At 37.5% G+C, this 24,109-nt stretch overlaps 1 long non-coding RNA gene across 1 annotated transcript in view; it reads left to right on the top strand.

Moving 5' to 3' along the window:
• The window catches only part of LOC134654265 (uncharacterized), a 162,023-nt gene extending 138,162 nt beyond the window's left edge, over positions 1-23,861 (top strand). Inside the window, exon 3 of the long non-coding RNA XR_010097319.1 lies at positions 23,470-23,861. This is a non-coding gene — a long non-coding RNA (uncharacterized LOC134654265). The remainder of the gene's footprint in view (positions 1-23,469) is intronic.
• Positions 23,862-24,109: the final 248 nt, after the last annotated feature.

The following is a 24,109-nucleotide window of genomic DNA, read 5'->3' as shown; positions in this document are numbered from 1 at the left end:
TGTTTGTTTTCATTCTCATACCGAGAATATTTTGAATACCCCTCGTAACTACCTATTTACGAAGTTTGAAGTTCCTAGCTTTAAATAAAATTTGAACCCGCTACCAACTCTCAACCCCTGTTTAAACTTTTAGGGGATGAATTTTTAAAAAATCTGAAATTACTTTTCTTGTATTGTAATAATATGCCTTTATACAACGATTCAAGTCCCGCACTCAAGTAAATATTTGGGTTCCATACAAATTTTCGACCCCCTTCACCACCTTGGGGGATGAATTATCAAAGACTCTGAAATTAGTTTTCTTTTCTCTTAATAAAATATTTTTTTACGAAACTTCAAGTTCCTAGCTTTAAATAAAATTATAACCTATACAATCTTTCAACCCCTTTTTAACCCTGTTATGGGATGAATTTTTAAAAACGCTGAAATTAGTTTTCTTGTGTTCTAATAATATGTCATTATACAAAGATTCAAGTCCCGTACTTAGAAAAAATGTTGACCTCCATACAAATTTTCAACCCCTTTTTCACCACCTTAAATGTTGAATTTTGAAAAACGCTGACAATAGTTTTCTTCTCTTTTAATGAAATAACTTTTTACGAAGTTACAAATTCGTAGCTTAAAATAAATTTTAAACCCTATACAATCTTTTAACCCCTTTTTAACCATTTTAAGGGATGAATCTTTGAAAACGCTGAAATTACTTTTCTTGAGTTCTAATAATATGGCTTTATACAAAGACTCAAGTCCCGCACTCTCAATAATATTTGATCTCCGTACAAACTTTCAACCCCTTTTTCACCACCTCGGGGGATGAATTTTTAAAAACGCTGAAATTAGTTTTCTTGTTTTTTAATTTAATACCTTTTTGCAAAGTTTCAAGGTCCTAGCTTAAAATAAAATTTGCACCCCAAGACAAAGTTTCATCCCCTTTTTTACCCCCTTAGGGGTTGAATTTCCTAAAACGTCGCAATTACTTTATTTTGTAATCGGCTATTATGCCTTTCTAAGAAGTTTCAAAGCATTTGTAATGGATTCAAACTTTCAACCCCTTTTTAACCCTGTTAGGGGATGAAGTTTCAAAAACGCTGAAATTACTTTTCCTGTCTTATGATAATATACCCATATGCAAAGTTTCAAGTCCCACACTCACAAAAATATTTGATCTCCATACAAACATTCAACCCCTTTTTCACCACCTTGGGGGATGAATTTTTGAAAACGCTGAAATTAGTTTTCTTATTTTTTTATATAATTTATTTTCACAAAGTTTCAAATTCCTAGCTTAAAATAAATCTTGAACCCCATACAACCTTTCATCCCCTTTTTAACCCTTTTAAGGGATGAATTCTTAAAAACGCTGAAATTACTTTTCTTCAGTTCTAATAATATGGCTTTATACAAAGACTCAAGTCCCGCACCCTCAATAATATTTGATCTCCGTACAAACTTTCAACCCCTTTTTCACCACCTCGGGGGATGAATTTTTAAAAACGCTGAAATTAGTTTTCTTGTTTTTTAATTTAATACCTTTTTGCAAAGTTTCAAGGTCCTAGCTTAAAATAAAATTTGCACCCCAAGACAAAGTTTCATCCCCTTTTTTACCCCCTTAGGGGTTGAATTTCCTAAAACGTCGCAATTAATTTGTTTCGTAATCGATTATTATGCCTTTCTAAGAAGTTTCAACGCATTTGTAATGGATTCAAACTTTCAACCCCTTTTTAACCCTGTTAGGGGATGAATTTTCAAAAACGCTGAAATTACTTTTCCTGTCTTATAATAATATATCCATATACAAAGTTTCAAGTCCCACACTCACAAAAATATTTGATCTCCATACAAACTTTCAACCCCTTTTTCACCACCTTGGGGGATGAATTTTCGAAAAGGCTGAAATTAGTTTTCTTGTTTTTTAATATAATACATTTTCACAAAGTTTCAAATTCCTAGCTTAAACTAAAACTTGAACCCCATACAACCTTTCATCCCCTTTTTAACCCCCTTAGGGGTTGAATTTTTCAAAATCGCTTCTTATCTCTTGTACACTTTACAAATGCAACCTCGTGTCCAAATTTCAACTTTCTAGCTTTTGTAGTTTCGGCTCTGCGTTGATGAATCAGTCAGTCAGTCAGTCAGTCAGGACACTTGCATTTATATATATAGATAAAATGTTTTTTAATCAATAAATGGTCAAAAAAGGGTCTTGGTATTTAACAACTTTCCAAGAACACATTCTAAATATACCTACATAGTTTTTGGTTATTTTTATGATGCAATTTTTCTTTTTAAGTAGGTGCAACAGATATTCGGTATTCGGCCGAATAGTAGGCAACATTCGGCCGAATACCGAATATTCGGTGAAGTGGCCGAATAGGCCGAATACCGAATATTCGGCAAAGTGGCCGAATAGGCCGAATACCGAATAGTTGCCGAATATTTGTGGCATCTCTAGTTCTTACTAAATTGTGACTTGTGAGAAGTTTCCGATTCCTTTTCAATTGGAAACATTCGATTTTTTTTAACTTTCCATCGGCACATTAGTAATTTAGACTTTTATCAATCTAAAACTATTATATAGTAACATTTTAGTAACATTACAGTTGTATAAGTAATACTATGATCAGGATAAGCAGTTGAGAAACTTTACTCTAATATCGCACGAAAAACAAAACGTGATTATATCAACAGAACAGTCATGTTTCGGCCTTTCGAAACTTATTTCAAAAACCTCTTATCACCCCTCACTACACCATTCAAACCACAACTATATTACCAAGCCGTTAAAGTTGAAATTTAAATGTGATTGGCGAGAGAAGTAGTCGGTCTGGAAAGTGGCTCGACCTGCCCTCGACATTTGAGAAAGGGCACGCCTAATTGCCTAGAACTACAAATGTAAGCGAGTAACTAGACAGACTGCCGTATTCGAACTTCAAGATATTCACAAGAGACGACACGTACTAGATCCATTCTAGATACGTTATAGTTTAGATTTCAACTAGTTCTCTTTTGCAGCGCAATTCGGCCAACCAATGTCACTTTTACGATAGATCGTGTTAGATATCTATTAGATGTGAATTAGATCTCTAAGTAATATCTTGTGGAAGTCGTTCAAGATTATCTTCAGAATCGCGGAAATGTCAAATTTGCGAGGTTAGATCTTAAACATATCGTTATCGTATCTTGGCGATGTCTAATAGATGTCTATTACAAAATCCGAATCGGGCCCAGAGACGATATTAGGTGGCGTGGCACTAAAATGGCGTTACACAGTATGGAGAATAGGTATGGTAAAATTTAATGTCGCTTATTTCCTATCGTTTTTTGCAAAGAACAACATGTTTGTGGATTCAGATAACATATCTACCTAATACATGTAGCAAGATCATTTCAATAATATACCTAAAGGTTCTCAGGTAACTAGTTTCTCTTTGAACCTACATATGTATTAATTTATTATAATTTTATACACGTTCAGAAACAATAAAAATAGTCACAACGCAAACGCGAAAGCTCGTCACGATATCGAATTAAATTTACACTAGGGGTTCTGTGCCCAGTCACAGAATAAATAATAGTACCTACTAAGTACAGAAGACGCACTCTCTAACAAAACGCGTCTCTTACGATCAGCACAGATATGGCCGCTAGGTGGTGACAGCGCCACGCGCGGCTTATGGCTTTCCCCAAAATTGGGGCCGATGTACTTTTAGCTACCTGTAGCAAAGTGACGAAATCGCGGAGTGAGACACGCCTGGCCCAGCGTCAGTTCTGTGTTAATCGATTATCGAGAAACAATGACAGATGTGACGTGATTGTCAAATTGTCATGATTTAAGTTTCAATCGGCGTTTCTACAAACGTTTGTTACTTGGCTGATAAGCATGCTATATGCTATATGCGCGCTCGCGCTCAAACAGTCGTCAAAACAAAACATTATAAATCCTTTCCCAATCGACTCGTGCGCAGAATGGCGATGGTGCATATGCTTACCGTGCGTTGAATATTGAGGCAGGTAGGCGTGTTATACCTAGGTATAGTCTAAGAGCTGTATCTTACAAAGACACATCTGTTTATTATAAATGTCAAATGAACTTTAACACATTCAGTGCCGAAAACCCGACTATCGGATATGTTATGATTTCGTCCCCAGGCCGGACGGACGGTATAGCATTAAGTATATGACGAAATTTTTGTGGCCTGGCGCGGATGTCTTGTTTGGCTGGGTGGCAATGAATGTGTTAATGTTAACTATGGAAGTATTCATTCTACGACGATAAAGTCACGGGTAGAAGCGTGTCGTTGTCGTGTTTCTGGCCACTCTGTCACGCTTGTATTTTCGTCTGCTATCAAATAAATAAAAAAGTCGAGTGCTATCGCAAGTCTTTCTAGCTGTAGATTTACATGAGAAAAATAAAAACTAAATTGCATCTCATACAAAAAGCTACACTCTGTCATATTTTTTAGGGTCGAAAAAGAAGACAACGAAAATAATTTTGACCCAGATAGTTAGCCGGCCTGGCCTTCTTTCTCGTATGTTGAATCTTTTGATAGTTATGGTACCGATGTGAACTCCAAGTAAAAACGATTCTGTTTACACCCTGTATAGTAAGTATATACATGCTCAGTAGCCAGTACATAATCAGTCGCCGAGGCCGAAACCGGCCTGGACAGGATGATGATGATGAGTGTATATTATATAGGTATATGGTGAATTCTTTTTTTGCTTCGCGGGTTAGCAGCCAAGTATAACTAAACAGGGTAATGAAATATAGCACGACTGTGAAGTTGATGCTTTTATTGTACAGTCAAGTGTGAAAATATGGGTGCATACAACTTACTAAAAATATATCCCATAGTTCTTAAATCGTTGACATATGCGCTATGGGACATATTTTTGAGTGTGACGAGTGCACCCATATTTTTACACTTGACCAACGTTATTGAATAAAATTTTTAGGCACTCTCTTAGTCTATCTAGTGCCTATGCGTATTGATTACCAATGGGAGTTACAATTGATATATTCAAGTCAGGCTTAAGGCCGCTGCAGCCCGCTTGTCTGTTTGTTGCTAACAGCTGAGCGGGAATAACAAACATAGAAACATACATACATTACCTACAGTTTACTACCGCACCAGGGCGATAATTAGCACATTACGTAACTATTTCAAACAATTAAATTGCCATATGTACTGTAAAACGTTTTACGATACATGTGTTTCCTATTTTTCGCACTTGTATTTACAAAGCATGATGCAAGGAAATTGATATGGAAGTTACTTTTAACATAATCATAGGCAGTATAGAATCATCACTGACAAAAAAAACAGTAAAAACTTTTGTATAGAACATGATTAACAGTCCGCAGCAGCAGTTGTTCGGAACTGTCAACTTTTTGTTCTAACTGACAGGCCGATACCGTCCGGCGGACTGTTAATCAGTTGGTCCCTTAAGGCATCTCCCCAAAAGTGTAATGTTCAACCGTTTGTATATGAATACTAAGGAGTATAAAACGGCACGTAGCAACAATAAGCAACTGTTGTATAATAAAATAACAGCGGATTGAACCTCTAACCCGTGTGGCAACAATGATAGTGACGTCACGGCTTTCACCGAACCCGTGACCTTTCCGTACACAGCTGGTGTCCATTCGCAGACCCGCCACGTCAGAAGTCGGGCTGACCATTGGCGTCACTGACTCTTAACTAGTTTTTTTTTATTTGATAAAGATAAGCATTTGATGGGGTCTAGGATAGAGCATGCTTACTTTAAATATGTCTATTCACTCTCGATTTGAAAAGATTTGCTGGTAGTGATCCACTTCCGAAGCCGTTCGCATAAAAAAACTATTAGAAGCAAATTGATAATGACTTCGCCCGTTTACCACAGCTGCAGTCACCATACTCGCAATCGGAATATAAACGGCCTACCGCGAAAATAGAAATTCGATTTTTTCATCTGCCTCTTTAACTCAAAGAGGCAGATAACGTTTTACGATTTATCGGTATTGGCGGTAAGCCCTCTGAACTCGATACGGTACATGCCGAAGTGCAGATTCTCATTCAGCAGATTTCCCTGGAAGGCCGAAATAGTTACCACTTTACCACATTCCAGTACCTACGCGCTCACTTCACTTTTACATGAGCCCACATAACCTTTCAGCCGCCGCCATACAATCGATTTTATTGCACACACATATACAATTATGTACAAATAACAGACTTAATGCCAAAAGGCATTCTCTACCGGTCAGACACGAGACCACGAGATGATGAGTCAGTCAGTCAGTTAATTACGCTCTCAATTTAAAACAGCTTCCTGAATTGACATGAAATTTTGCATGGGCATTCAAGTAATATACCTATGTTACTTGAATGTCCGATTGTCCGTGTGTACTAAGTACCTAGTTGGTAGGAATTGTAAAGAAAATAGAGCAAGTAAATGTTTTACATAATGGGCTCCCAAATAAGTATGTAGATTGTGTAGAAGTTTTATATGTAAAACGTTACTACTTTAAGCAATAAAAACAAATACATACCTACTTACTAGACATAGATCCTATATATGTATTATTAAATTGTACACCGGGACTTAATCGCGTATAGTATGGCTCTTCTCAGGTGAACTTTTCGCTTGGAACCTTAATCTTTTAAACAAAGGCCATTGTCTCTATTATCGCAAAGCCGCTAGCTTGAGCGTTATTACGTGCCAGTACAACATTCATATTGAAAAACAACCGGTATCGTCATAGTATTAAGGTTCAAATTTAATGTCACTGATATTCTAGATAGTGTAGGACGTAGGACGTAGGATAGCGTAGGACGTTTTGGTAGTGTAGGACGATAGACCGCCCCGAAGCGATATGGCACTCATATTATTTTGATAGTTAGTGTGGTGTTAAAAATGAAACACGGTTATTTATGATAAAGCGTTGTATATTTGTTATATAACAAAATCTAAGGTAACAATTTAAATTTAAGATTAATAAGTTTAACATAGGTATAATCAACATTTTTCCGACCGAATCGACCGCGGTGTTGCGAACTGCATTACAGCCATAATTGTGTGTTTTTAGTCTTAAGATATATTTTATAATAATATGTATGCTAGATTTAAGGTATTTATCTATGACACTGATTTAAACTTTCACGATTTTTACACATTATTAAATTATACAACGGGACTTAATCGCGTATCTAAGTTTTAAGATTTACCCCCGACGTTTCGAGGACGGCGTTGTCCCCGTGGTCTCGGAGAAGACTGGCTTAAGTTGACATCAGCATCTTCTAACCGCGCGAGTTTTTCGAACTACCCGCACTTGGTCTTGTTTATCAGCTTGAACGTTTTGCGCACTAGGGATGTCACTCTGTCGACACACAACACTAACGATATTCGATTTATCAACTGTCGATATTCGTTTACGCCTACATTTACTAATGACTGGGCCCGGACCCTTTAGAGTCAAACCAAAGAAAGTCTGCAGCGCAATAATTTGACATCGAATTAAAAAACTACATATGGCAATGTTTTTTAGCAGTCAGTAAACGTCTTGCACTATGGTATGTGCTTGTCAAAATCGTTTAAATATTCGTTGTGTTTTGTGATGAACGGAATAAACATGGTGAAACCTTACAAAACCGGCGTGCGGGAGTTACTTTGCCGCATGACGAATAATTTTACACTTGTAAAAAGTCAGCACGAGGCGATTCAAGCTGAAAAACGACAATGTTTACAAAATTTGGAGTTGATGACGGGTAAGTGGAATGAAACATCTTAATACTTCACCATATGTACCTATGTACTTAGATAATATAATATTGGTTTAGACTAAGGTTTCACAGCAAATTGAACACACCTAATAGGTATAGGCATACTTATGAACTTCCTCTAACATTTCGAGAAACTCGTTGGTACTAGCCGGGTTTTGAGCTCGAACCCACAACCTCCATGCTTATGCTCACGGCATGGGTACCTACTAGTTAAAGCTAAAATTTATTTTTAATATATGTTTAGGTATTGTTTTAATGGTTTATTTCGTTTTTCCGAAAACTTTATTTCGCAAATTGCGGGCAATCTCTCTGTCAATCTAATTACGCCTTAATGGGAGTAAAAGAGAAAGATGCTCGCATATTGAGAACTTCGGTGTTCGCGGTAGGCCCTCTGTACCTATTTACCGCCGTCGCGGATATTACAAAAGCTTATTAATTTTGATGAAGCCAAATGTCACATTCTCCCAATATTATTTATCAATATTAGTATATGTCTACATATTAATAGTTACATCTAAAGTGTCATTCTATAGAACTTGCTAACTATGTAAACAAACCGCCATACTAAAATTGTCAGTGAATGTCAATTTACTAGTAACTTTTGTTTACATAGCAAGTTCTATTGAATGACACTTTATTGTTGGAATGAATATTATTTTACCATAAAAATTAAGCTGTGCATACAGCTAAATTTTTTCATAGACGGTAAATATGGTAGAAATTTCACAAGTATCAAGACTATTTAATCCATTTTCTGTGGTGTTGTCGTATACTGATTTTTAAAAACCACTTTTAATCTAGCGCTGCAGACATTCTTTGGTCTTACTCTAAGTCCCGGTGTACAATTTAATAATGTGTAAAAATCGTGAAAGTTTAAATCAGTGATAGATCCTGTATGTTAAGTATATAAATGTTCGTGCAATGGTCCATGTTGTTTCAGCATTATCGTTTTAAAATGAGAACGTATCTTCGATTCTATTAGACCGGCTTTTTGGCGGCGGTTTCGTAAGACTCAAGAACCGTACCACAAACGTGACACAATGGACACGCGCCCCAACAGGTTATGGTAATGCCCCCGCTAATTGAGCAGACTGACAAACAAACACGTAACTCGTATTTAGCTTTGTTTGTCGATACTTTATGGCTGTTATTAAGTTTTCAAATTAAAATATCAAATATCTGGGAGAACAGTTTGCTCGGAAAACATAATAAAAACTCAAAAATGCTCGTTTTCCCAGAGTTAATCCCTAGATAGATCTATTTTTCACCCCCGAAAACCCCCATATAGAAAATTTCATCGAAATCGTTAGAACCGTTCCCGAGATTGCCGAAATATAATATATACAAATAAATAAAATTTTATTAAATATACCTACAAGAATTGCTCGTCTAAAGTTATAAGATAATATAAGATAAGATAAATGGAAATATACCTGTGTTTGATTCGATTAAGTTTGCAGTATCAATCAATCAATCTTTGGGTAATATGGCTCCATCGATACTGTCGATGATTTTGCAGTATCAAAAGGGGCGTTTTTGTTTGAAGAAACGTCACTTTTGACACTGACATATCCGATCCATGTCGTATCTTTAGCAAATTTTTAAATGTATCTTAAAGTTATATTATGGAACTACAATGCCATAATGAATAAATTTGTTTATCTTCTACGACAGTGCTTACCTAATTGAGTGTATGTCATGATTAGATGTATGTCATGTCGACAAGGTTCTATAGTGGCCTTAGGAATCAAATTAGTTGATTGCACGTAAGTATATAAAATAGGCTAGGTTCAGCTAATATTACATATTTTTAGCAATAAGTACTTAACTATTTTATGCGTAGATGAAACGCTATCTTCTGTCTGTCTACATGTTTTTGAGGCCAAACGTGACACTACTAACGCTTATATTGAACACAACAATGTGATGTAACACATGTAGGCATGTACCATCTCATTCGTTTTAAGAACAACAGCGACTTCAAACGGGCGTTTTTGTATTTATTTTTAACCCGCACGGAAAAAACAAGGCAGTTATCATAATGTTATAAGCACGTTTCTTTATTTTTAGCGTCCGCTCCGAGATTTCTGTTCGTTTTAATGTCATGCGTTGAAGTTGACGGCCGTTTTTGGGAAAGATTTGAACGGACGAAACGGTCAAATATATGTGAACAGGGTTTGACGAAAGTCAAGCGGGAAAAAGCACTGTGTTTTTTTTTTTGTTGTCATTTTGTGTAAGTATTTCTGTATAATCTAGTGCTTACCTTACCTACACCTTTTTAGGACAAGTTGTCCATCGTCTTAATGCCTTTATTGAACTCTAAATGGAGAACGGGTTATTATGAGTTACAAATCAAACCGGTTTTTGTTATATTTACCAAATGTGTTTTGGCTTTACTCCCTGTTATTGGCCGCACAGTAATTGGCCACTCCTAACAAATCAGAAAGAAACAAGCCAATTGAAGCCTTGTTGTTAAGAGTGGCCAATTACTATGTAGTGGCCACAATAACTATAGCAGTCACCCTACATGATTGCTTCTTGCTAATAATGTATTATTAATTTGATTGATATTCTCTACCACTAACTACTAAAATCTCTCAAATGCCCTAGAGGTTGCCATTTCTATAATACAATAATTATAGGTTTGTCGTGGATATTCAAAACCTTAACATTATTTTTAGCCGTTGGAAGATTATCAACTCATTTCATCAAGGGAGTGTTATACTCATAATTTACTGCTATTATCCCTGTTATCAACTTGTCTGCATAAATTTCACGTTAACTGCGACAAATTAAAAATGCCAAAAAATAATGGCGCCAAGAGAGTTGTTTGTGAAAAAACGGCTTACTACAAAAGCACGTTTGTGTCGTTTTTTGGCAATGGTTTTCTTTTTATGATTATTTTCGGATTTTATATGCGACATTTTTTACCTGTGATATTTGTTTTGTGATTTATTTATGTTGAGGTAGGTACTTAATATCTGCATAAAAAAAAGGGAAGCTCGAAACATATTTTATAAAGGATGCCGCTTCGTGAACGTAAATGTTCACACTTGTCAGACCAAGCTGACTCTGCCTGGAATTTGTAATGACAAAGTGTGGTCGTGTCATCATTCATGTCAAATTTCCATGAATTATTGACACTCCCTTTTTAGGGTTCCGTATCTCAAAAGGAAAAAGCGGAACCCTTATGGTACCACTCGTGTGTCTGCCTGTCTGTCCCCTTTTATCCCCGAAACTACTGGGTCTAAAATTTTGAAAATAATACACAAAATAGTTCTTTACCTATAAATGATAGGAAAACCTATTAGAAATGTACAGTCAAGCGTGAGAAGAAGTAAATTCAGAACTTAAATATTTGGCGTAATTATTTTAGAAATCATAAAATGTATTAAATATCAGAAATACAAAAAAATAAATAAGAAAAAATCAAATTCAGAGGTCACGCGCTCAGAATACTGAATATTCAAGTTACGTCACTTCACACAGGACCTAAGTCAACTTAAGCACAAGTGATAATTGTAAGTCTACTTAGTAGGTAGCTTAATTAAGTTCAAATTTCTAGCCCTAAAGCTTTCACGTCACTTGTTTGGACGACTTTCCAAAAGCGAAGAACTCCTGTTATGTTTATTTTAGTGTTACAAATTAAAGATTGGTATTACACCGTGTTGTAATGGATGTTGCTGAATAGGTTTTATATATCAACATTAATTTATTTAGTTGTCACTATAGCAACTGTCATCGTTCTTCTCTACACAATACATTAAGTACTCGCTAACTATGTACCATTGAATTTTACATACATAGATATAATCACGCCTATATCCCGAAGGGGTAGGAGTAGGCAGAGTCTACGGATTTCCACTCGCTACGATCCTTGAATACGAATAGGTATTGAATTTTATTTCATTAAAATTACATGCTCGCACCCCAGAGCCTCAGTTCAGATCTTAACATGGTCCTTATAGCCGGATAGGAACCAGGGACCTAAATGGACCCTGAACAAGCAAATTTATACAAAAAGAATTAGTACGCAGTGAACGAATTATGTACCTATTTTCTAAAGAAGAACGTTGTCAGTTGCTATAGATAATAGCAATAAAATAACTAAATAAATATTTATAGGTATTGGTATTATAAGTACGAGTAGATAACTACCAATGGCTGCCATGTGTTCTGCCAGACATTCTCTTACTTATACATATGGATACTCTTCCTTCAAAACACGAAAGATCCAAGTTTTTCAAATGTCAAAGAACTGGTTATGTGCTAAGTCTGTGATTAGGGCAGGAATACCGGAATCCCGATATCCCGAAATACCGGAATATCGTACCAATTTTTCACGATATCATACCATATTTTGGCACACAACGTTTACCAGGAGATGCCGCGGCATGCGGTAAATTAAAAAAAAACGTTTATCATCAGGCAACAAATAGATTATATTAAAAAATATTAAAACTAAAAGCTATTTTGGCGACAAAACGGCGTGGCGCCATTGAATCGTCAGGTCTTGTGTCCCTTCGGCCTTCGGCCAGAAGTCGGCAACTCGGCACTCGGCGGTCCCCGTCCGTTCACATCGGTGTAAAAGCGGCCACCTTAACGACTGCCCGTATTTTTGGGTCTCGTGGACGTTAATTACATGATTTATTTATATTTATGTTTCCTCAAGCCGCCTTTGAAATAGACGCTGATCAAATTAGGCCTCGATACACCGCTGTACGTCTATAATAGGCGGTAATACGGTCGCTTGCATTACATGTCATTATCTTTAAGGATGTCGACTCAAGGTAATGTCGCGCTGTGTTTGTTATTATGTAAGTACGTGAGTTTTTTTAATGGGATTATCAAATTGATGATCAAATATGTGCCTGTAAAAAAACACATGATGATGATCGTTCCGACCGATTTCAGCCATAGCGACCACTTCGACTCCTAGTTTGCTCGGCGCTCGTGCGCCCGAAGATGGCTGACGTAGCCGATCTTCGAGGTGAACTCGGGCACATTGCATGGCAGCACGTGAGGACACCAGCCACGTAGTGGTAGTGAATGGGAGCAGGCTGGCGCGTTTTCAGCTCGTCGCGCTTAGCGTCGAGGTTAACTTTACAAAACACATATTGAAGATTTAAAAAAATGGTGTACCGTAAAATGGGGTGAGTAGGGTCAAAACTGAAATTCAAACCTCGATAACATTTTATTTTTACATATGACGGTGTATATAATAAGTGTTCCGGACGTTTGTATTTTAGTTTTTATTTTATTTTGGGTAGTTCCATTTCATAACTTTGACGATAAAGAGGAAAACCCACCTCACCCCGTAGTGCCTCGTATTTGGGGTGAGAGGGGTTTTCATACAAAGGTGATTTTGGAAGATTGTTGAATCGATTTTTTTTATTATGCGTATTACTATAGCACTCGAGCCTGAGGATGGACCCCCGAAGGGCCCGAAACATGTCGCCAATAGCGACTAAAAATTCAAGTGAGTAAAACCGTTGTTGTATAAACAGTTTAAAATATGTCTCACGAAAGTTTAATATCGATACTATAGCTCCATTTTAAATTGGAATACATTATTTTTGTAGCAGTAGCCTTAAAATCGCTTCTCACCCCCCTCTCAAACCTTCTCTCCCCATTCATAACCCACCTCTCCCCGCGAAACCTACTCACCCCGTTTTACGGTACCTATACGTTTATTACTTGCACTGGCCCGGAAGCGTTGTTAGGTTAGCGGTGAGGACGTGCAACTATCGATCCGGGGGTCTCGGGTTTAGACCTCGGCTCGTACCAATGAGTTTATCGAAACGTATGTATGTACGTATGTTCGGTGACTTTTGTACATAAAAACTACTGCCTACGCCAATTCTTGAGATTAATATAGTTGCCATAGCGTACCCCAGGCTCCCATGAGCCGTGGCAAACAGCTGATGGGATTATGCTAGGAAGACGATGATACAATAAATACTAAAGTACCTATAACTAAGACAAATCTTTTACATTAGGACACCAAACACATCCGAACGCGAAAGTAAATTGCGTTTTTATATTTATTTATAGGTATATTAAGCCTTTAATGAGCCTCAAAACATGGCCATTTAAAGAATAAACACAAAATTTTACGATCAAAGACATTCACTTTTATGTCTCTCTGTCGACAAACTCTTTCGTAAATGGAAAATAAATAATGAGGCCATTTCGAACGTACACTGATGTCTGACATCTAACTGATGTCATTCAGTTATCGTGCATTTCGCTCGTACTTGTCCGTACATATACTAGCGCGGGCGAGACGTACGATAACTTAAGAACATCATTCTGGCCCCTATTTCACCTCGGTGACAGGTGCGGCAATTAAAAAACATCACTGTTGCTGACGTCACAGGCTATGACAATTGTCACAAGATTTAGGACCAGTTGCACCAACCACATTTGACAGACTGATCAACGTCAACAGTAGGAATCGGTAGGTTGTACCTACATGTTAAGTTACCACACCTGTACAAGTGTACGCCCACGGTGTTATTCTGACGATAATGCGGTAACTGTGGCAATAATAAATACTTCTTGTATAAGTATATAATTAGTATGTAAATGTGCAAAATAAACATATCTTAGCTGGTTGTCAAACAATATAAGAAACAACTCGTACTAACCGGACAAGACAAAAGTTTTTGGTCTCTGACTACAAAAAGTAGGAACGTTTTTCGGGATCCAGCTTACACTGTTTCATTTTATTTTAAACACTCGCTTGCTACAAAACATGGTACCTATACGTGGATGGTACAAAAGCAAGGCAATATTTAAACAGAACTGCTTATAGAAGAACAGCATAAGTCTAAAGGATTTCTACATTGAATAAGTATTTTCTTGGCTAGTAGAAAGACGTCTTCCACCCACGTCGTTAGAAACGAGACACCATTTAAGGCAAGTTACACAATACATGTTTATGGAAACTGGTGAAGATGTCATTGATATGACAGAGAGATCAAAAAGATCGTATTTTATGACATGAAACAGCCATAATTAGGTAGCTCCGAAATTGCATGGAGATATTATGAATGAATTCATTGATAAAGTTGCCATGCACTTTTGCGGCTGATGGTACATGTGTAAAATGTAGAGACTGCTCGGAAAGAGAAGAGACGTGGAATGTATTGGGCTCCATACATTCCACGACTCTTCTCTTTCCGCACAGACTCTAAAATGGGGATACAGTAGACTATGCCGCCGATAGTGAAATGAACTAGAACTCCTTTTAAGAAAAGGCTTAAAGCCTGGAAATTAGAAAGAAAACAAAAGATATGGCGCGCCGCGCGAAACTTGCGACGGAAGATATAGCCATCGCGTAGGTTTTTAGGGTTCCGTACCCAAAGAGTAAAAAACGGGACCCTATTACTAAGACTTCGCTGTCCGTCCGTCCGTCCGTCCGTCCGTCCGTCTGTCACCAGGCTGTATCTCATGAACCGCGATAGCTAGACAGTTGAAATTTTCACAAATGATGTATCTCTGTTGCCGATATTTAAAAATAAAATAAAATAAATATTTAAGGGGGGCTCCCATACAACAAACACGATTTTTTTGCTCTATTTTTTGTTGATGGTGCGGAACCCTCCGTGTGCGAGTCCGACTCGCACTTGGCCGGTTTTTTACTTTTATCTAAATTACTCTGAAAATATACTTCTATTTAAAATTTTGATTGTCAAATCCCTCGGCTATGTCAGCCTATTTTAATACTAAACTAAAAATATACTGACCGGTATTAACCTACCTAATCAAAGCTGCGGGTAGATATATTTATGGAGAAGGGATAATATCTGTCAGACAAGTGTCCGTTATATCATATAGGCCGTTTTTAAGTCAAAAATGTACCGAAAATTTCGTCTATATAAACCTACATACTTAATTATAAAATCATCATCACTGAACAAACCGTTCCCAGATATATTTTGCATTTAAAATAATTTCCGATGCCGACCGACGTTTCACGTACCTACCATAAACTATATAAACCATAAACCCCTGGTTTATCTATGGCCATAGACATCCGTGAGCCGCTTCCGCCATACCCGGCGACACATAAACACCATAACGCAGCATCCGATCCGGAATCGTCCGAAACCCGCAGATATATACATAGAAATAGATCTCTTTTGTATGGAATCCTAGCGTGAATGGAGTTGGCCGGTCGAAGTATTTTATAGATGGCGCCAGCATAACTTGCCCTGTCAATCCCTAGAATTACTTATGTCAAATTTTTATTTTCTTTTTTTTTATGGCCTAGATCAAAAAACTCATAGAAAAAAACTAGATAACCCTTTCTGAAAGCTATGATGGCGCCATCTATGCAAACCTTTGACAGTCGCCAAGCCCATTGGCGATTTTTGGCCTGCAATTGAGTGCGCGACGTTGCTTTCGACTGCATTACTGTCGCAAATGTCAAAAATCCGGATGGCAACATCTTTTTTGACATTTTTGGCAGAAATGTAGTCGGCAGTAATAGGGCACTGCAAAACTGCGACAGTTAACGCTGCCGACTGCATTTACAGTTGAAAAGCGACTCGTACATTTGAAAGTGCATATAGAGAATCTACTAAAAATCCGTCTACGATCACACCCAATCTACTATTTACGACAATAATGTGGTCAAAAGGCATAATATGTTATCCGATTAACATAAATAATAGCTGCGGTTTGGAGATAAAAAATAATTTGGGGCTGAGACGGCGCCAAGGCAGCATTTACATACAAACGACTAAATCCGGGGGCTAGGCGTGAAAGTTATATGCGAATGAGTTCCGTAGTATATTATATTTAATGTATATAACCGTTCGTTATCCGAGGCACTTGCATCTTATGATGTATCGCTGCACTTAAGTTGCAGAGAAACATCATAAGATGCAGGAGGGCCGATTACGCTGGTATGGCCATGTAATGCGCAGAGACGAACACCACATTATGACGAGACGAAGTTATGAATATAGACGAGGGAAAGAGAGGCAGTGGTCGCCCGCCAACCAACTGGACTGGAACCATCTCCAAGGACATGACGGAGCTAGGCCTAACGCCAGCAGTGACTAAAGATCGCAACAAGTGGCGATCAAGAGGGCCGACCCCAAATAGGGAATGCGCCAGGAGAAAGAAGAAGTATATAACCGTTATAAAATCCGGAATGGAGTTTCCGTAAGGCGCGAGTAGAGTCCACCCTGAAATAAGCGGCAGATTCCTGCAGCCGATCTGCCTCCACACGTATTGGCTCGCCTTTCCTGTGAGATAAGACAGTGAAGCCGAGAGGGTAATGCAGGTGCTGGGCATCCCTGCGTTTCCTTAATTCCGTCCCAGGCGGTGTAATGTCTTACACCATAATCCGTCTACAATAGACGCTAAGGCCAATGATAACTGTTATAGTTATACAGAAAAACGATCAGACTACCAGACAAGTCAGGTGGAAACGGTCACCGTCACCAATGGACATACATAAGCAAACATTAAAGGAGCCACTTATGCGTCGCGGACCCTTAAGAACCCTAAACACCCGCTTCTTGAAGAACCCCATATCGTAGCGCAAAGGAACTTCTGGAGGTAACTTATCCCACATTTATGTACGTTTTGAAAGAAACCAGAGATGCCTGCATATCACTACATAGTATAAAACAAAGTCGCTTCCCGGCTGTCTGTCTGTCCCTATGTATGCTTAGATCTTGAAAACTATGCGGTTTTGATGCGGTTTTTTTTATAGATAGAGTGATTCAAGAGGAACGGTTATGTTACGGGGCGGGGCGGGTCGCTAGTTATATAATAATTTGACTGATTGTGAGTTTTTGTTTCTAAAATGACTGAATTACTGCTACATTAGGTAATATTAGCGTAGTCTGAACCCGAACGGTACCCTAAGTGTGCAAGTCTCATGCCTTGCCGCTAGGTCACCAATGCTTATTCAATACCTAACAAATAGCTAACAACAATGAAGCAAACTAAAACCAAACTTTACACATCGAGCAGACCCCCAAACCCGTGGGCTAGTCTGCGCGTATTTATGGTCACACGACCAGTTTAGGAAGGAGTCGCTGCCTCAAATTATTGCCATGGTAATGTGACAGCTCTATGTTGTGCAGTATGGTCTCATTGGTGCGACTGGCTCACGTAGTGCTACTCCGAACATGCTAACGTTGCACTGACTTGGCGATGACAACATTGGGTAGGAAATTAAATATTTGAAGTTAAAATGAATAGCAAAGTAAAACTTCGCCAATTTTGAAATTGGGCACTAACTTTTCTTTAGTTTGCAATCTGTGTATGAAACGACGTCAATTGTTTTCATTTTCGTTATATTCCGGTAAGTAGGTATTTGGTCGATCGGTTGAATTCATTGTACTTTGTCTCAAACAAACGTTCAAATTATTAATATGAAAATATTGTATAGTGGGCCTAACGAGGTTCCATAATTATGTAAGTAGTAGTAAATCACTTTATTGTACAAAAATAGGTTCACATGAAATTTACATAAATATAGGTACAAAGGCGTACTTATCCTTATAAGGGATCTCTTCCAGCTAACCTTAGAGTATATATACGAGTGGAAAATTCCAATTAGATAGACAAACTTACAGCACGTACAATAGAATTTGAAAAAGAACAATGAGGTTATAAATTGACGTGCTTTGATTCAGTTGCCCCATGAATCTAGTATTAAACTGGATTGGGCATGAGTGGTGGGGATATCTGACAGAAGGGGATAGTCTTATGTATCTTTCAGTAGCGCTTTGTCCTTGTCACAGTCTCACATTTTGTTTATTCCCCACCGTAAATTTGTATGGATTATGGTGGGCAACAAATAAATTCGACCAATCATAGCGTCGCATTGCGTATATGTTTTGTCCCTCACGGAGGCACGCGTAGACCACTTCTATAGGATGCTACCTTCTATGAGTTGCCCCAATGAAACCGGCGCCTAAAACCAGTACAATTGACACGCATCGACACGACACCGTTACCTACGTTGATGTCTGTTTAGCTTTCGGCTGCATTCGACATGCACGAGACATACTCGTATGACTACGATACTCATTTCGACAAAGTGGACGACCGCCCCGAACCCGCCTTTTCATATAAACGTAGTCCCCATTTTCCTCTCTGGATATTAAAATTATAGAAAATATTTTTTCGAAATTCGATATAGGTTTGTTTAATTGTTTTCTAATTTTAATCATTATAATATGTATTTAATTAGGATTGCTTTTTTTTCTTACTCTAGCAATATGGATACCAAATGAAAGCTAGTGAAAAGACCATTTCAAAAATATATGTAAACTGTCGGAGTTTTTGTTTGTTTGTTGTTAATGTTATATATTTGTGATCTACTTACAAAGCCCTTTCATTTGGTACCCCATATGGTATATGTTTAGACGAAAATAAAAAAAAAGTTTGTACTGTCGACTTTATGACGTCACAGCAACTACCCCCACCACGTTCGCGCTTGTCATCTCATATATTTGGGTTCAGGGCATTACACTGAATGCATCGATACCATATGCACCCATATCCGAGACGACATGAGCGAAAATCGATTTCTAGAAGACTTTTCTTTCGCTGGCCGGGCCACTAAATGTTCTATGAAAACTGAAAAAAAAAATACTTTTCAGATTTTTAAAAATATCACTTGATGTGATTTACAACTCTTCTTTACTTTATACTTATGTTTACATTGGTTACCTTTACCCTATACCGAGGTTACCGAAAAACACAACGTAGGTATATACATATATTTTTTTACCTATTTTATTGTTTCCACCATAAATATATTTCATACATTTAATAAGTTGACTCATGTTTTATCCAGCAACCGCCTTCTTCATAACCTCAAAACAACGGCACAATTAAGACATATTTACGACTTTAATATCCAAAGTTGGCACATCCACATTATAATAAAGCCATCTAAAGCCATCGGACCCAATCCTGGATTTCCCTTACGAGACTCTAAGGACCTCGTAAAATTCTATGCAGTAATTTGTATAATTTCGTTCCGCCATTTTGAATAGACGGAGGCGCAGTAGAGGATACATTTTTCAGAAATTGTAAATTCTTTGAAAGGTTGACGTTTTCTGCGAATGATGAAAAGCTTTTGAAAATTATGCAAATACAGACGTTAATGATTTTGTAAATTGAAGCAAATTAGATGTTGGAAAATTGTTCAAAGAAAAGCGAAGAGATGAAAATTCGGACAAACATTTTAATCACGGATTAGTCCACGTTTTCACGCTTTTAATCTTATCTCAAAATTGTAAATTTGGATAATTTAGCAGCAATTTGTTTTATTAATTGCTCATTTTACAGAGTTTTTGCACATAGTATTACTAAGAAATTCTTCCTTAATAAGCTAGGACGCCTGGCCAATCTATCACGGTTCATGAGTTACAACCTGGTGACAGACAGACGGGCAGACGGACGGGCAGACGGACAGACAGACAGCGGGGTCTTAGTAATAGGGTTTTTACCCTTTGGGTACGGAACCCTAAAAACCTTCTCAACTAAGTACTCAAACAAAACAAAATACCCACAGATATAGGAAGTATTTATGATATGCTCTGAGAAAATACCACTACTGTGCCTTCTTTGCCTGCGTGTGGCACTGAATACGAGATCTCTCAGCTGCATTAAGATACCTATTAAGGATAGTGCTCGAATTCGGTGGATTAACTTCGGAGATAATTGGGAAATCGGGAATCTGTGCGTTAGTGGGGCCACAAATTACTTTCCTCCGATAATGTAATGGGTTTGTTTTCAAAGTTAACTTTTTTCATCTTATTTCTTCCTCAAAGGTGGAAACATAAATAAGTAAGTAAGTAAATACTTACACTTTATTGCACCACAAAGAAAAATACAATAACAGATTTACAGTGTAAATAAAGGTAGCAACAGGCGGTCTTATCGCTGTAAGCGATCTCTTCCAGACAACCTTGGGGTAGCAGGATATAAAGAATAGAATCATATTACGACTTGAGTATTTTATATAGACACTTACTTTTGCCCGCGACTTCGTCTGCGTGGAATTAGTAATTTAGGTACCAAGCTATTATTTTATGCAGTCTGCGTTTTGTTGATTCCCCATACAAACTTCGACCCCCCTATTCACCCCCTCAAAGGGAAAAAAGGGATTTCTTGAATGAAAACTACCCTTTGTCCTTCCCCGGGACTCAAACTATCTAATACCAAATTTCAACTAAATCGCGCACCAGCGCCGGTGCCACACACACGACACGATTTTACGAGTTTGTGGAGAGCCATAAGAGCGTGTCACATATTTTTGCAGCTTTCGAAGAGTAACATATTATTGCAGGTGACTGTAGAAGCTTCGCTTAGTTTGAGGCTATGTCGATCTGTGTTAGAAATTGTTCCCCAAATATATTCCTGTTTTTGAAAATGTCTATTGTTATTTTATTATAGACATTTTGACACTTCTAAACAATACCTACGCGTTTTCTTTGTTCATTTCACACTAAAAAAATATTATAAATGCTTCTATGTAAACTAGAACACATGCCAAGTAACACGCGGATATATTTCTAAATCAAACGTAAAAGATAATATTACATATTATTTCAATTCGCAAGTGTCCCTTTCTAAAGCAAGGGATTCTTTAAATATCCGTCTGTATGACCCTTTATTAAGTCCCTTTGTAATAAAATAATGTCCGGTATCCGTCCTAAATACTTAAGTACCTATCATAAATCATACAAAACCTTTCCGGGATTCTCCATAGCAACTGCATGTTATGGGGATCATGTTATTATAATCACACTGGGCACTGGCGAACTTAGGGCTCATGGGACCTACTCTTATGTGCGAAGAGACCCTTCTATCATGAAAACCCTTTTCTAAAAAAATCATACTTGAATAAATGATTTTTTACTTTTTTTCTTATTCATTAGTTGATTTTCTTGATGTGTAGACATCGTCATTAGCCCAATTATTATATATCAAAAGTTGGCTAGATGACTATTTTTGACTTAATTTTGAAATAGCTATGGGTTAAAAATCTGTCGAGGTCACATTAAATTGGTTTGCCAAGCTCGTACTGAAAAATTCAGGTCGAAATGACAACAACCGAGAACCTTTTGCTAATGGGTCTAAGCGTAATCTCAGAAACGGGACTTCAAGCGTCTTTACAGAGATAATGTTTGTTTGACCGTTGTCCGGAAGGTTGCCCGGAAACGGACTTATAGGGGTGGGACATGTCCAGGAATGTTTAAAAACAAAAGTAGTTGTTTTTATTCATAAACAGGAGTCGAAGCATCTTATACGGAGCAATAAGGACAGCCCTCTTTGAATATTTTTGTGTTGAAGTTGAGAAAATAGAAGAGGAAATCATGCAAACTACGAAATCCTGTCAGCAATCCTACTCGTAAGTAAGTACGTAGTTTAGTAAGAATGCAATAGTTTTTACGATCCGATGTCAACCATGACAACCATGCACTGTTTTAAGCAAGTTTGGCTTTCAGATTTTCTCATTTTCTTCGCCTGCACTAATTTTTCAAATACCTAACTAAGTAGAATTATATTAATAAGAAAACGAACTTTTTTTTTCTATGTATACAACAGTAAGTGTAGAGCTTCGTCTTAATAATATATCCCTACGTATGTCTAATCACTGATCAGTGCGCACGAATTTAAATCCATTGTTGAATACAATAGGTTTAAATTCGTTCGCACTGATCAGTGCTTGTACATACGAAGGGATATGCGATCATTCAACTATCTCTGTCGATACCTATCAAGGGAAGGAAGAAGGCACATCTCTAGCCCGGATTCCCCAAAACCAAAAAGGCGCATCCCCATACAATTCTCATTCTAATACAGCTTTTTCGAAGATGGTGAAACGACTTATGAAGGCCCTTTGTTCTGCGGATATAAGATTTGTAAGAACCTACTTCAGTTTGCTTTAGTCAGCACAGAGTAGGTACATGAATAAAATATTATATCTTGGACAATTTTACATATAGATTAGACCATCGACCTAGTTCTACAGTAAGCTCTGTGTATAAAGTTAAATCGGGCAATTATTTGCAATAAAAACTGTACTTGTTTCCATACTTTTATGTGAAACTTTATCATAAGTACAGTCGACGTCAAAGATATGATTACATTTTACAAGCTTTTATTTACTTTCACCTGACCGTTGTCTGTTTGTCGGTCTGTAATCAAATCTTGCAAGTTAAATTTGATCCACTTCCCGGTTTCCGATTGAGCTGAAAATTTGCATGCATGTATAAATCGGATGACAATGCAATATTATGGTACCATCGAGCTGATCTGATGATGGAGACAGGAGGTGGCCATAGGAACTCTGTGATGAAACAACGCAACCTAATTGTTTTAGGGGTTTTTAGAATTGTCTCGATGAGTAATAGTTGTCTGTCGTAAGAAAAGTACAGTCAGCGATAAAAGCTTGTACCAAACTTTTTCGCCTTATTACAAAGAAGTCAAGTGCAAAAGTGTAAACATATATTTGACGTCGACTGTACATAAACTAAAACCCCACAATATCGCAACCTAGTAAAGTCAACAAAGAATAAATAACTCTTTCATCCAGTAAAGTTGGACGCCATTTTTCAGAAACTTTTAATGAGCTCGCGGTCCCTGTGGTCGGAATGATAAAAAAAGCGGCCAAGTGCGAGTCGGACTCGCCCATGAAGGGTTCCGTATTTAGGGGATTTATGACGTATTAAAAAAACTACTTACTAGGTCTCGTTCAAACCAATTTTTGGTGGAAATTTGCATGGTAATGTACAGCATATATTTTTTTTAGTTTTATCATTCTCTTATTTTAGAAGTTACAGGGGGGGGGGGACACACATTTTACTACTTTGGAAGTGTCTCTCGCGCAAACTATTCAGTTTAGAAATAAATGATATTAGAAACCTCAATATTATTTTTGAAGACCTATCCATAGATACCCCACACGTATGGGTTTGATGAAAAAAAAAATTTTGAGTTTCAGTTCTAAGTATGGGGAACCCCCAAAATTTATTGTTTTTTTCTGTTTGTGTGAAAATCTTAATGCGGTTCACAGAATACATTTACTTACCAAGTTTCAACAGTGTAGTTCTTATAGTTTTGGAAAAAAGTGGCTGTGACATACGGACGGACGGACAGACGGACAGACAGACAGACAGACATGACGAATCCATAAGGGTTCCGTGTTTTGCCATTTGGCTACGGAACCCTAAAAATTAAGCCCTGATCAACTTCACAGGGCCGATTCAAACTCGCAAACTAATGACTTTTGATCTCATTTTGTCATCACTTGCTGGCGCATCTGTTTTGTACATATACAGGGATAACTGAAA

This window comes from Cydia amplana, chromosome 14 (genome assembly GCF_948474715.1).
Source record: "Cydia amplana chromosome 14, ilCydAmpl1.1, whole genome shotgun sequence".
Lineage (NCBI taxonomy): Eukaryota > Metazoa > Arthropoda > Insecta > Lepidoptera > Tortricidae > Cydia > Cydia amplana.
The sequence above is the reverse complement of the archived record's forward strand: the minus strand, read 5'-3'. Positions and strand labels throughout refer to the sequence as shown.